At 36.0% G+C, this 12013-nt stretch overlaps 1 protein-coding gene across 4 annotated transcripts in view; it reads left to right on the top strand.

The window, feature by feature from the left end:
* The first annotated feature begins 271 nt into the window (after window positions 1-271).
* LOC121863258 (solute carrier family 10 member 6-like) overlaps window positions 272-12013 on the top strand; it is a 47757-nt gene continuing 36015 nt past the window's right edge. The window contains exons 1-2 of one of the 4 annotated variants that reach the window (XM_042361807.1): window positions 285-421; window positions 2204-2316. The gene's annotated coding sequence lies outside the window, so the exon portion shown is untranslated. Of the gene's footprint in view, window positions 422-2203; window positions 2317-9677; window positions 9797-12013 lie in introns of those variants that run through there. The other 3 variants (XM_042361805.1, XM_042361804.1, XM_042361806.1) reach the window with 3 other exon arrangements.

The following is a 12013-nucleotide window of genomic DNA, read 5'->3' as shown; positions in this document are numbered from 1 at the left end:
AACTCTTTTTGGGGTTGAAAACTAAATAGCAGAGATATTCCTGTATCTTATAATAAATTTAGCATAAAACGAAAAGACTTATATTATGAGCTTTTTATTTATCTTTAAAGTACAGTACTGTTACTTGACCTGGGTTATAATAATATAACCAATAAAAATAGGTCACGAGATAAATGAATAGAATAATTTCAAAGGAATATATCTACAGATACAGATATTAGAATCTTAGGTATTCAGCTGTTAATTCTAGCTATGTGAATTGGTGCTCGGTTGGCACACTTGAAGATTCACGGTCACACATATTGAAAGTGTAGTGTAGTACGAGTTAACTTCGGAGGGGTGTCCAGTCCTCGTATTTAGTGTTTAACTTGTGTGGTTTAAGTGTTAGAGAATATTTGTCAAAGAGGATTCAATTACGAAGGTAAGGAATCACACTTCACATTTTATTCTGATAATGTATGATAAAGTATTATATGCTTCTTGCCGGTCGGTACTTTATCATAAACTTTTATGTTTAGTTTTTGTAGTACTAGTATTGAACTATTGTGCTAGATTTTTGCCATTGTGCAGCGCGTCATCAATCATAAAGTGCAGTTAATACAAATTGGGGGCATCACCGGGTTGCGCCAGCAGACGACACTTAGGGGGCCGTATATTAATACACGTACATAATAATCATCATTTGGATACACGAGCAAATTCTGACGGGTTTATGGGTTGGAATGTTTGGGTTATATTATCCTCATTACCAGTACATCAGTTTTAATCCCCCGTAATGTTTAACTTTAGCCCCCTTCATCCTCCAAGAGTTGATACCTAAGCTTGTTGGCTTCATTTCCTTTCCATTTACCCTTATTTTCAAATAATTTAGTTATCAGTTTATTAGTGAGTTGGTGAAGATCTTCTGTTATTCTACCAGATATTTCACTGTGGGTATTTAAACCATCATAGAGAATCAAGTCATCACCAAAGAAATAAATCCTCTGCCTCAAAGGGTTAAACTATTATTCCTAAAGGGTTATTATTGTAAACTTATAACACATTTCTCTTAAAAGAACGGCAAATAAAAGGGTATCAAGCATTACCACGTTATATACAGTTCAACATGAAACTTTCTGCATTATTGTTAGTGTTTTTGTCATTATCGTGTGTTGAACTGATGGTGATTGAACTTACAGGTTACTCAGAATCGCTTTAATAGTCTCACAATTAAGAGTATTTGACCATTGTTGAAAAATCACCAGACTTTGAGACTACAGTACATTAAATCACTTATGAGAGTTGATGTGAACCAAACTAACCTGCCTCATCCTTACGGTCTGACTAATTACCCAAATGTAGCTGCAATGAAGTCAAATAATGGTCTTACATGAATAAATCGGACTGCCAACCACTTCTCGAATAGTATTTGGTGTCACGAAGTCACCAAAAAATGGAAAACTTAATTTAAACCGAGTTAATAGATCACGTGCTTGTACCGAGGGAGCGAGTAATTAGCCAAATGTAGTCGCAATGAAGTCAAATGATGGTCCTACAGGTGTAAATTGGGCTGTGAATCACTTCTCGATTATTATTTGGTGTCATAAAGTCACAAAAAATTGGTAAACTTAATTTAATCTGAGTTGTGTTAGGTTAGGTTAGGTTAGGTACATGCACTCGATCTATTAACTCAGATGAAATTAAGTTTACCGATTTTTTGTGACTTCGTGAAACCAAATACCAGTCGACAAGTGATTGGCAGTCCGATTTATTCATGTAGGATCATTATTTGACTTCATTGCGGCTACATTTGGGTAATTAGTCGGACCCTCATCCTTATGATCTTGAGTAATGCTCTGGTTAAAGGAGGGGCAGACGGTTAGCACCAGAAATAACTTATGGAATTGAATAAAAAATTCTGGAGGTACTATTTGCATGATACTGAACACGAAAAGGAAACGAAAATGCACAGAACCTGACCTAACCAACTCGCCGTCATAGATCGATTAAACTCATCTAACCTTACCTAAATTCCTAGCTGGGGGCTCCAACACCTGGACCCCATGGGATATTACACAAAGAACTTACAGTACTTTGATATCTGGTACTATTGGAAGGAACTATCTTGAAGCAGCATGGTGTAATTTTATGTTTTTTTGTGAATGTGAGAGTACGGTCGGTTATGGCACTGAAACTCTTACTGGTATTTCTTCTTCACCCTCAGTTCTCTGCGACATTTTGAACATTTGCATGTCTTACCAAGTAGTCAGTGTTAGACGAACTCATGGAGACAAGATGGTCTGCATCCTGCACAAGCACAGCTAACTTGAGATTAAGGTAATTATTCTGATCATGACCGTCCGCTGTTTTTCATTGAAAATGAGTTTAAAAATACCCAGTTTTCACTGATTTTATTAAGGAATACTGTATTATGTTGTGGTAAAATATAAAATTGGCTGAAATCATGTGCTAACCTAACCAAACCTAACCTAACCTATATCTTAACTTGCCTATATCTAGAAAACTAAGTATTTGCACAAGAAATGAATAGAACTGAAAGTAATCAGGGTACTAAACTGTGTCTAAAATACCCACCATAATTACCGAACTGCTGACAGTTACGAGTTGTATATTAGCTGCGATTAAATGCCAAACACGACGCGATAAGGATGTCATTGAAACACAATATGGCTTCTCCTGCAGTCATCCTCCTTGACGTAAAACAATAAATATACTGTACAAACATAAAGTTCTCTTATTAACAAAGCTACACGTAATGTATTGGAAATTAATCAAAACCCATAATGCTGTATAGGTTTCGATTCCAACAATATGAGCCTCATCATTTATAAATTGAATAAGTTTACGAACCTATTGTGTGGAAAGAAATAAACCCTCCCAATACCGGACTAATTCTTGCAAGCCCTGTCCAATATTGGGAGGATTCTGTTAATGAGAATGTCCAACAGTGAGAAGTCTGTTATTGAGAGAGTTTACTGAGAAGTCCATCATTGAGTACAGTATAGGATTTGTGTAGGGCATAGACTCATGACTCTGGATAGTGAAGGCTATAAAAAAAAAAATCAAGCTTATATTTAAGGTACTAAAACCTCTGATATGAGGCTACATCGTTGTTTATTAACCAGTGAGACTGAAATGTGGATGTGTTTACAATCAGAGGACAACACGCGCAGACAGACCAGAATTTTTAGTGGAATATTTACGGTAAATATGAAATTTCTTCACGTACAAAGCATATAGAGACTTGATTTAATTGTCTTCTAATAAATTTTTTACCATGTTTTTACCCGGCAATTTCTCTCATCCTTCATGTCTTGCCCACTACAGGTGATTTATGATCGTAGGTAGAGAAAAGGGGAAAAATATTTATAATTAAAATAAAAAGTTGTATTGATTTATTAGTTAATATCATCCAAAGAACAACTGTGGAAAATATGAATGAAATATATAAACGTGGTCGTGTGCTAACTGTCTGTTTCACCTTTACCATACTTTGGATCCCTGACTCACGTTAACAAGCAACTTTTTGAAAATTTTCTGCCTAATACAAATCTATGTCTACACATCCCTCCCGGCAATGGCATTTTAACATGTTTACATTATGTGAATTGACCCGCCAGGCCAGCAGCTAGCAAAACAGGCAACATGTTTGGAGGAAAGTGCCCAATGTGCTGCTGGCCTAGTCTCACAGGTTGTTGGATCACCTGAAGATTATGCACCCCATCATATTTCACCTGATGATTAAACATGCTAATGTTACCTTGGGAGGTTAGGTTAAGTTGGCTTTCGGTTGTGTAATCATCAGGTGGTGCCAAATCTTCTGGTGATCCAGTTTGTCAACAATGATAAGATGATTTTATTCGCTCCTATACTTTTTTACTTTTACTTTAATCCTCTTTACCACTGATCGGCTCGTTACCCGATTGGGCAGTCGGTCACGTCTCTGATACACACTGTTGGCAGATAAGTGGGCATGCACTGGCTCCTGAATGTATTCTGAGAAGGAAACTAGTAAGATTAGATATGATCTGTGCCACCTGATTATGACTGGAAAAACTAAAATAATTCTTTTAACAGTTTTATGTTGAAATATAAGGCGGTAATGAATAACCCCCTTTATTTTACACTCCCCAAGAGGTATTGTAGATAATTTTTTTGAGGTTGTACATTGCATATGGTTCCCCTAAATGTGATTCATGTTCTCGTGGAATGAAAACATGTTGGTTTGGGGACTTCATAGAATGCCAGGCTTTTTTTTTTTGTATCTGGCTTTTCAGTTATTTACGTTCTCTTTATGCTTTTGATATCTTTACTAGGGAGACTGGCTAAGGACACTGTAGGGGTATCGAGATATTAAAGTTGTCTAGCACTCAGGATGGAAGGAAACTCTAATGTGGTTTTCTTGTATAATATAGTTATATGATAGACAGTCTGGTGCTGGAGGTGCCGTGTGGTGAGAGGCTGCACGGTAGGAGACGTTCGGTGAGTAGCTTGTTGAAGGAGGTAGATGTGCAGGAGCTTCGTTAGAGATGTTGCCTGTTGCTGGCCTCCTGGTTGAATGAAATGTTAACAGCGTGGAGCTTGGTGGAGGAGATGTTGCTTGTTCAGGAAAATGGGCAGAATGAGAATTGGTTGGTGAGGAAGCTCAGAGAAGGACATGCTCGCTGGCGGGAGCGAGGACCGCCAGGCAGGCGGAGGAGAGGCGAGGGTCGCCAGGCAGCGGCAGAGGAGGAGGTGTTGCTTGTTCAAGAAGATTGGTCAGACTGAATCTCAAGGGAGAGACAGAGCTTATATACACCCAGCAGCGGCTATGAGTCATGGTGGGAAAACCCGAGAAGTAGCCGGTGACTAGTTCCGTTGCTAAGATACGGCGGGCATTGGAATGCAGATACGCTTGGTTGCTAGGGAAGACGGTAACAGGTGGTGGCGTGGCTACGCAGTTAGGCAGTTGTAGGGGAGACGTCCACTACAACACCAATCATTGGATGAGAGTACTCAATACTTTGCAGCCAAATCTTATAGGGTAACAGTACTATACTAGGACTTAAGAGACATGAGTGTTGGAAAGTTCTTTACTGTGCTATTTTGGTTGTGAGAATTTATTCTGAGGGAAATAGTCTTATTGGATAAAAAGAGGTTTTAAGAACGGGCGACATAAATAGTCATGTCATGTCATGTTTGCTGTGTGGTTGGTGTGTGGATAAGTGGATGTCATGTTTTTTGACCTGACCTCATGTTTTGTAAGGTCACCCTGTGTACTTCAGCTCTCTCCCAGTCTTGGTAATGTAGTTGCCTCTGAAGATCCCTTGAATAAAGACTAAAGCTAAGGTTCTCCATTGTTTCCCCTTTTCCTTGTGTTATTTTATCAATATATACAGTATATATATATATATATATATATATATATATATATATATATATATATATATATATATATATATATATATATATATATATATATATATATATATATATATATATATATATATATATATATATATATATATATATGTATATATATATATTATATATATATATATATATATATATATATATATATATATATATATATATATATATATATATATATATATATATATATATATATATATATATACACACACACACATGGTATGCTATAACGAATCTAATTGGTTCTAGAACCTTGTTCGTTATAGCATTCGTTCGTTATAGGATTAATCCGTTCCAGGCCCCCAAATACAACCACTTAACACTGAAAAATATACATGTAATATAAAATTGTAAAAATTGTAAAAAAGTGCATAAATATGCATCTAAACCCCTGAAATAAAGAATATTATTAATATTTGTAATAAAAAAACAATAAATTAGAAAAAAAAATAAAATAATGTTCGTTGTAGGAGTTTCGTTCGTTATAGCATTCTCAATTTTATAGGTAAAACCGTTCGTTATAGGAATATTCGTAGTAGGATCCGTTCGTTATAGCATACCCCACATATATATATATATATATATATATATATATATATATATATATATATATATATATATATATATATATATATATATATATATATATATATATATATATATATATATATATATTTATTTATTTCATGTAAATCCACAATGAAAACGTGGATAAGATAAATCTTGATAAAATCACAGGTCACCCTGTATATTTAAGCCTTTCTCTGTCCATGTAATCCAGTTGCCTCTGAAGATGTCTTGAATAAAGACGAAAGCTAAGGTACTCCGTTGTTTCCATTTTCCCGTGTGATTTTATCAAGATATATACAGTATATATATATATATATATATATATATATATATATATATATATATATATATATATATATATATATATATATATATATATATATATATATATATATATATATATATATACAGTATATATATATATATATATATATATATATATATATATATATATATATATATATATATATATATATATATATATATATATATATATATATATATATATATATATATATATATATATATATATATATATATATATATATATATATATATATATATATATATATATATATATATATATATATATATATGGCAAGGGGTTTCTCTCAGCTGAATGCAATTGTCTGGCATTAGTCAGAACAAAATACCAAGGTGTGGGGCTACCTTCTAAATCTAAAAGGTTAATCTGCTCATCAATAATTGAATTTAAGTATAAAAACATAAGCGCAGCCATTATGTTGTAAAAAAAATATATGTTTGAAACTTGCTGTAAAGTGCTATTGGTTTTCGGTCATTCTCGTGTTTTACAGCTGCCAAAATTCGTTTTGTTTCCACCTTTCTCATTCATATTCACCTGTTTGTTGTGATGGCGTGCGTCCCTCATTGGTCGGCGAAGCAACCACCAACTAAGCAGAGACCCTCTTGTCACTAGCTTCCGGTCGTCTGTTGACGCCAAAGAAAAGCGTTGAATAGAGTATAATGTTTTATAAATGCATTGACTTTTCTGTATATAATTGCACTTATAGAGAAGCTTAGACCTGGGTATTGTACAGTGGTGTGAGTTGCGGTGACCTTGTATAAGCTTGATTTAGATATTATGTCAATGAGAAATTGGATATGACGGGGGCTTACTTTCTCACGAACTCTTATTAAGTCGATTCATCGACGTATGTTAATGGACACTGGAGTCCGTGCTGGACCTGATGGAGGAACGTAACCTAGAGCTGTGTAAATCCTCCAGGATCTATAGTGATTTATACATGTTGCTATATGTTATCAACGATTATTTATTATTATTATTATTATTATTATTATTATTATTATTATTATTATTATTATTATTATTATTATTATTATTATTATTATTATTATTATTATTATTATTATTATCATCATCATCATCATCATCATCATCATCATCATCATCATCATCATCATCATCATCATCATCATCATCACATCATCATCATCATCGTATCATCATCATCATCATCATCATCATCATCATCATCATCATCATCATCATCATCATCATCATCATCATCATCATCATCATCATCATCATCATCATCATCATCATCATCATCATCATCATCATCATCACATCATCATCATCATCATCATCATCATCATCATCATCATCATCATCATCATCCATCATCATCATCATCATCATCATCATCATCATCATCATCATCATCATCATCATCATCATCATCATCATCATCATCATCATCATCATCATCATCATCATCATCATCATCATCATCATATCGTCATCACGTCATCATCATCATCATCATCATCCTCATCATCATCATCATCATCATCATCATCATCATCATCATCATCATCATCATCATCATCATCATCATCATCATCATCATCATCATCATCATCATCATCATCATCATCATCATCATCATCATCATCATCATCATCATCATCGCTATTATATTAGTTATTTTTTTTCCCAAAATTCTGATGGTAAAATTGGCAAGGTCTTTCGCGGCTAAACTACTGTACAATACATATTTTAAGACTGAATAGAAGAGGTTTTATTGCATTTAATTTTATCATGACAGTCTCTAAATTTTAGAAGTGAGTATCAGTTAAACCACTTATGATGACACGACATGAACCATCTGAACCCAACCAAACCTATATAGTGTCATCTGACTCATCTTAAAAATATTTTAAATAGGTAGGTTAGGTTTGCTTGGTTTGTTTTGCGTGTCGTCATTAATGGTTTAGATCCACATCCTCCCCGAGGGATCCTTGTTTGTAATTTTTTCTCACAATTTTTAATTTTCACATGTAATTTTGTTACTAATTTTGTATTTTCACGGTTTTTTCTTTGAGGTTTTGTTAAAAAGATTGTTTCAATGCATGCAGTGCAAATCCAGTGGCGGGGCAAGGAAATTAATTACAAAATATGGTAAGTAGGCCTTGGACAAGCTGCTTCGGCGATTTAATCAAAATGTCACTGAACTGATCTACTGTACATGTCTGATTTTATTGGAATAAACCACAGAGCGTTAGTACAATCCTTAAATTTCACCCTGCGGGTTAGCCAAGTTATATGGTGAGGGAGATGGGCTAAACTTAATCATTGGTTAAGCATGTTTTACCAATGCTTTAAGTTTTGAGTTACAGCATTTTAGCTGGCGGTAGAATTAAGCAAATTTTTCGAAAATTTATCCACCTGTGGTTAATGTTTCGAGCAACCCGGCCTGAACAATTGTTTCTCAGTTAACATCAACGTCTTAAGTGGATTTTCCGGCACTCCGTTATACAGTATATACAGTATATAACATTCTTTTCACGATTGGTGGAATGGTCGGAAACAAAACGAATGAATATTAGCCCTTCATTCATTCCTACTGTGTGTGTTTTATAAAAAATCGGAAATCGCAATACCGATCACCCAATCTCATTAAAACTTTACACTTATACGATAATAGTCCGAAAGAGAGACTTTCCCTCAATTTTAATTGTAATGAAAACAGTCATATCATGGCTAAGAACATTAAAACGGCGTTGTTTTGCTAAAGATGATCTGTATTCCCTAGTTGTTCACAACTGTATCCATCATTGAAAGGACGAGTCAAATTTAATATTATTATTAAAACCAACAATTATATAAAATATATGTGTATGTTGAGCACATTGAAAAAAACTAGGGACTAAGTTGAACTGAACATCTACTTACATAAAGAACAGTAGCAATTTCTTGTACAATGTTTGTAAATACTGTATATAACAATTTTATACAAATTTGGCTTGGGTGTGATGTTTCATTTTTGTCGTTATACATGATCCAAGTCACATTCACTGAATGTAATAAAATAAAGAAACGTTTCACTGAAAATTGTATAGCTACACGTACCATTGGATCTCAGGTTACATATGATGAAACACACACACACACACACCAAGATGAAGATGCTGCTATTTGGCATCAAGGTCACTCAAAAGGCCAGCAGACTCTCCTGGAAAGAAGCTTTGGCTCTTGTTGGAGAGGAAGGACAAAAGTCATCTGTAACCTTTACTGCAGACACGAACCGGGACATGCTCGCTTTTTAGAGATATAATGGCATGGCATAGGTAGGACTCTCGGCCGTAGGAATCTTTAGGAGCGGAATTCTGGCAACTGCATCCACCCAGTCACGTCGTGCCAGAAACCGAAAGCCAGCCCTTCCTATTGCGTTCAGTAGTGAGGCGACCACGGAGGAAAGAGGATCAGTATTTGTCTCGTGTAAGACTTTATCGAGCTACGTTGTGCTGCTGTTCTAGAAAATATTTTGTGGTGAGTAAAGCTTTGTCCGTTTTGCTGGATAGTTTTCTATTTTTTCCATTATTGTTTTCCATAAAATATTTTGTTACATCTTGTCAATTTTCGACATATGGAAAAGTTTGAATGCTGCCAGCCATGCCCACCTTGGCCTTTACTCGTCATTGACTTTCCCTCTCAATAGATTTAAACACGTAGGCCTACTTACTAGTGCCCGATTATAATTGTAAATTACAAAGAATCGTAAGTTATTGCTTGATCTATATATTTAAAAATGTGTATTCATTAAATTCGGATAGACAAATATTGAAAAGCAAGGAGAGCTTTATACATATCTGAACATAAAATAATACCACTCAACCAAATCAAATCAATATTAACCAAACCTGTCTAAGCTGATTGAACCGAAGTTAAGTGAAACACTTTTAAGGGTAATTTTAGAACTTAACATATTCGCTCCGTTTATCAAGTTCAATAACTGAAATGTGAAAAACAGATATTCTCTATTTTCCAACTTGTATTAAACGGATAATATTCCCATAATGAAAGAAACAAGTCAGGGTCTTTACTATAGTGGTAACTACTATATTCGTTGTTTGCAAGTTTAATCCTTTAAGAAGTAGTATTGCACCTAGGTATTTTATTCTGGCTAAATTCAGACGATTTATTCAGCTGAAAGAAACCCGTTCCATTTAATTGGTTAATATTGGAATAGTAGCTGAAAACAATTTGTTGTCATGGTTTGTCAACTCAACCATGTTGCTATTGGTGATCGTTCTGGACTCTCCTCGGAACAGTGACATTTTTGTAATGCCCTCCTCTCCCACACTGTACCCAAGCTATAAAATAATGGGATCACGTGAAGATTAGCCACCCTAGTTTAGTGCACAATAAGATGAACTACCTTATCGCTAACCTAAACCAACCTCCCTGGGGTCATTAAGGTGACTAATCTTCGGTGGTTAAACCTGAAATTCGTCGTATTTCGTGTATAAATATGTGAACGCCTAGCCGCGAGAGACAGTAGTGTGGTTTCAGAGTCCGGGAGAAATTACCTTTACAACGGGCCCGATTTGTGTTATTCTTATTTATTGTTGACTTTCTTTTTTGTCTCCGTAATTTTCTATATATTTTTTTCACTATTTCTTTTGGTATTGTGTCCAAATAACAGTTCTCCTAATTTTATTGTTTTCTGAAGACTGTTGTACAACAGTTATTCCCAAGACGTGGTACAAAGTCGCATTTTTACTGACAGTCCGGGAAAGCTAACCCTACAAACAAAGCTAGTAGCAATCTCAAATGCCCTACAACACGCCGGAACACAAGTCCATCATAATTCACACGGACTCGAAAACGGCCATGCAGGCGCTGCAACACAGCCAACCAAGAGACAACGTCCACATCTTAACCTCGATCCTCGCACAGCTACAGGTCTTCCAAAGACAAAATCGCCCAGTTGTCTTACACTGGATTCCCAGTCATGTAGGGATCGGGGGAAATGACATGGCAGACGAAGCAGCCAAGGCAGCCACACGTTCTAGAAGCGTACACATTCAAGTTCCAGCAAGCGTGCAACAGATCAAGATCCACCTCAGAAAAACTACCAAGCTCCACATCCAAAAGAGCTTCCTTGATGCATTCAATGATGGTTCCCAATTAGCCAAATGGTACCTTGTGGCTACAAAAGGGGAACCACCATTTGCGGACAAGAAAACACCAAGACAAACCCAAGTTAGCCTTCATCGACTACGACTAGGGTACAAGGGCACCTGGCAGACGATCGGAAATGTCGTCCGGGAATGCATCTACTGTCAGGAGCCAGCGGCCAACCCACTGGAACACCACCTCCTCGACTGCGAAGTCACACAAAGTCTCCGAAACAGAATTGGAAACTTGCAAGAACACACAGCACCAGCGGCCACTCTAACCCGAAAGGCCCAAACAGACCACATTTACCTCCTTCTCCGGGTCATCACACGATACCCACCACCCAGATAGCTTGGGAAGTATCCTCCCCCCAGCAAGTGCGGACTCGGTTCGGGTTGGGGGGCGCACCACTCCGAAACTGAACATGTCCAAGAGTAGGGGTTGGTGGTAAGCGCTCTCTGACCGAGGGTCCGCTCACACTTGCAAACCTGCAGTATCCTTTCATATCTGCAGGTAGGACACCTTCCATCCCCAAATCCCCAATCCGGTCTGGCTGCTTCAAGAGCTCCAGCCGGAACCACCAAG

The sequence above is a fragment of the Homarus americanus genome, unplaced genomic scaffold (genome assembly GCF_018991925.1).
Source record: "Homarus americanus isolate GMGI-L3 unplaced genomic scaffold, GMGI_Hamer_2.0 scaffold46197, whole genome shotgun sequence".
Classification (NCBI taxonomy): Eukaryota; Metazoa; Arthropoda; class Malacostraca; order Decapoda; family Nephropidae; genus Homarus; species Homarus americanus.
This window is presented reverse-complemented; position numbering and strand designations above follow the sequence as displayed.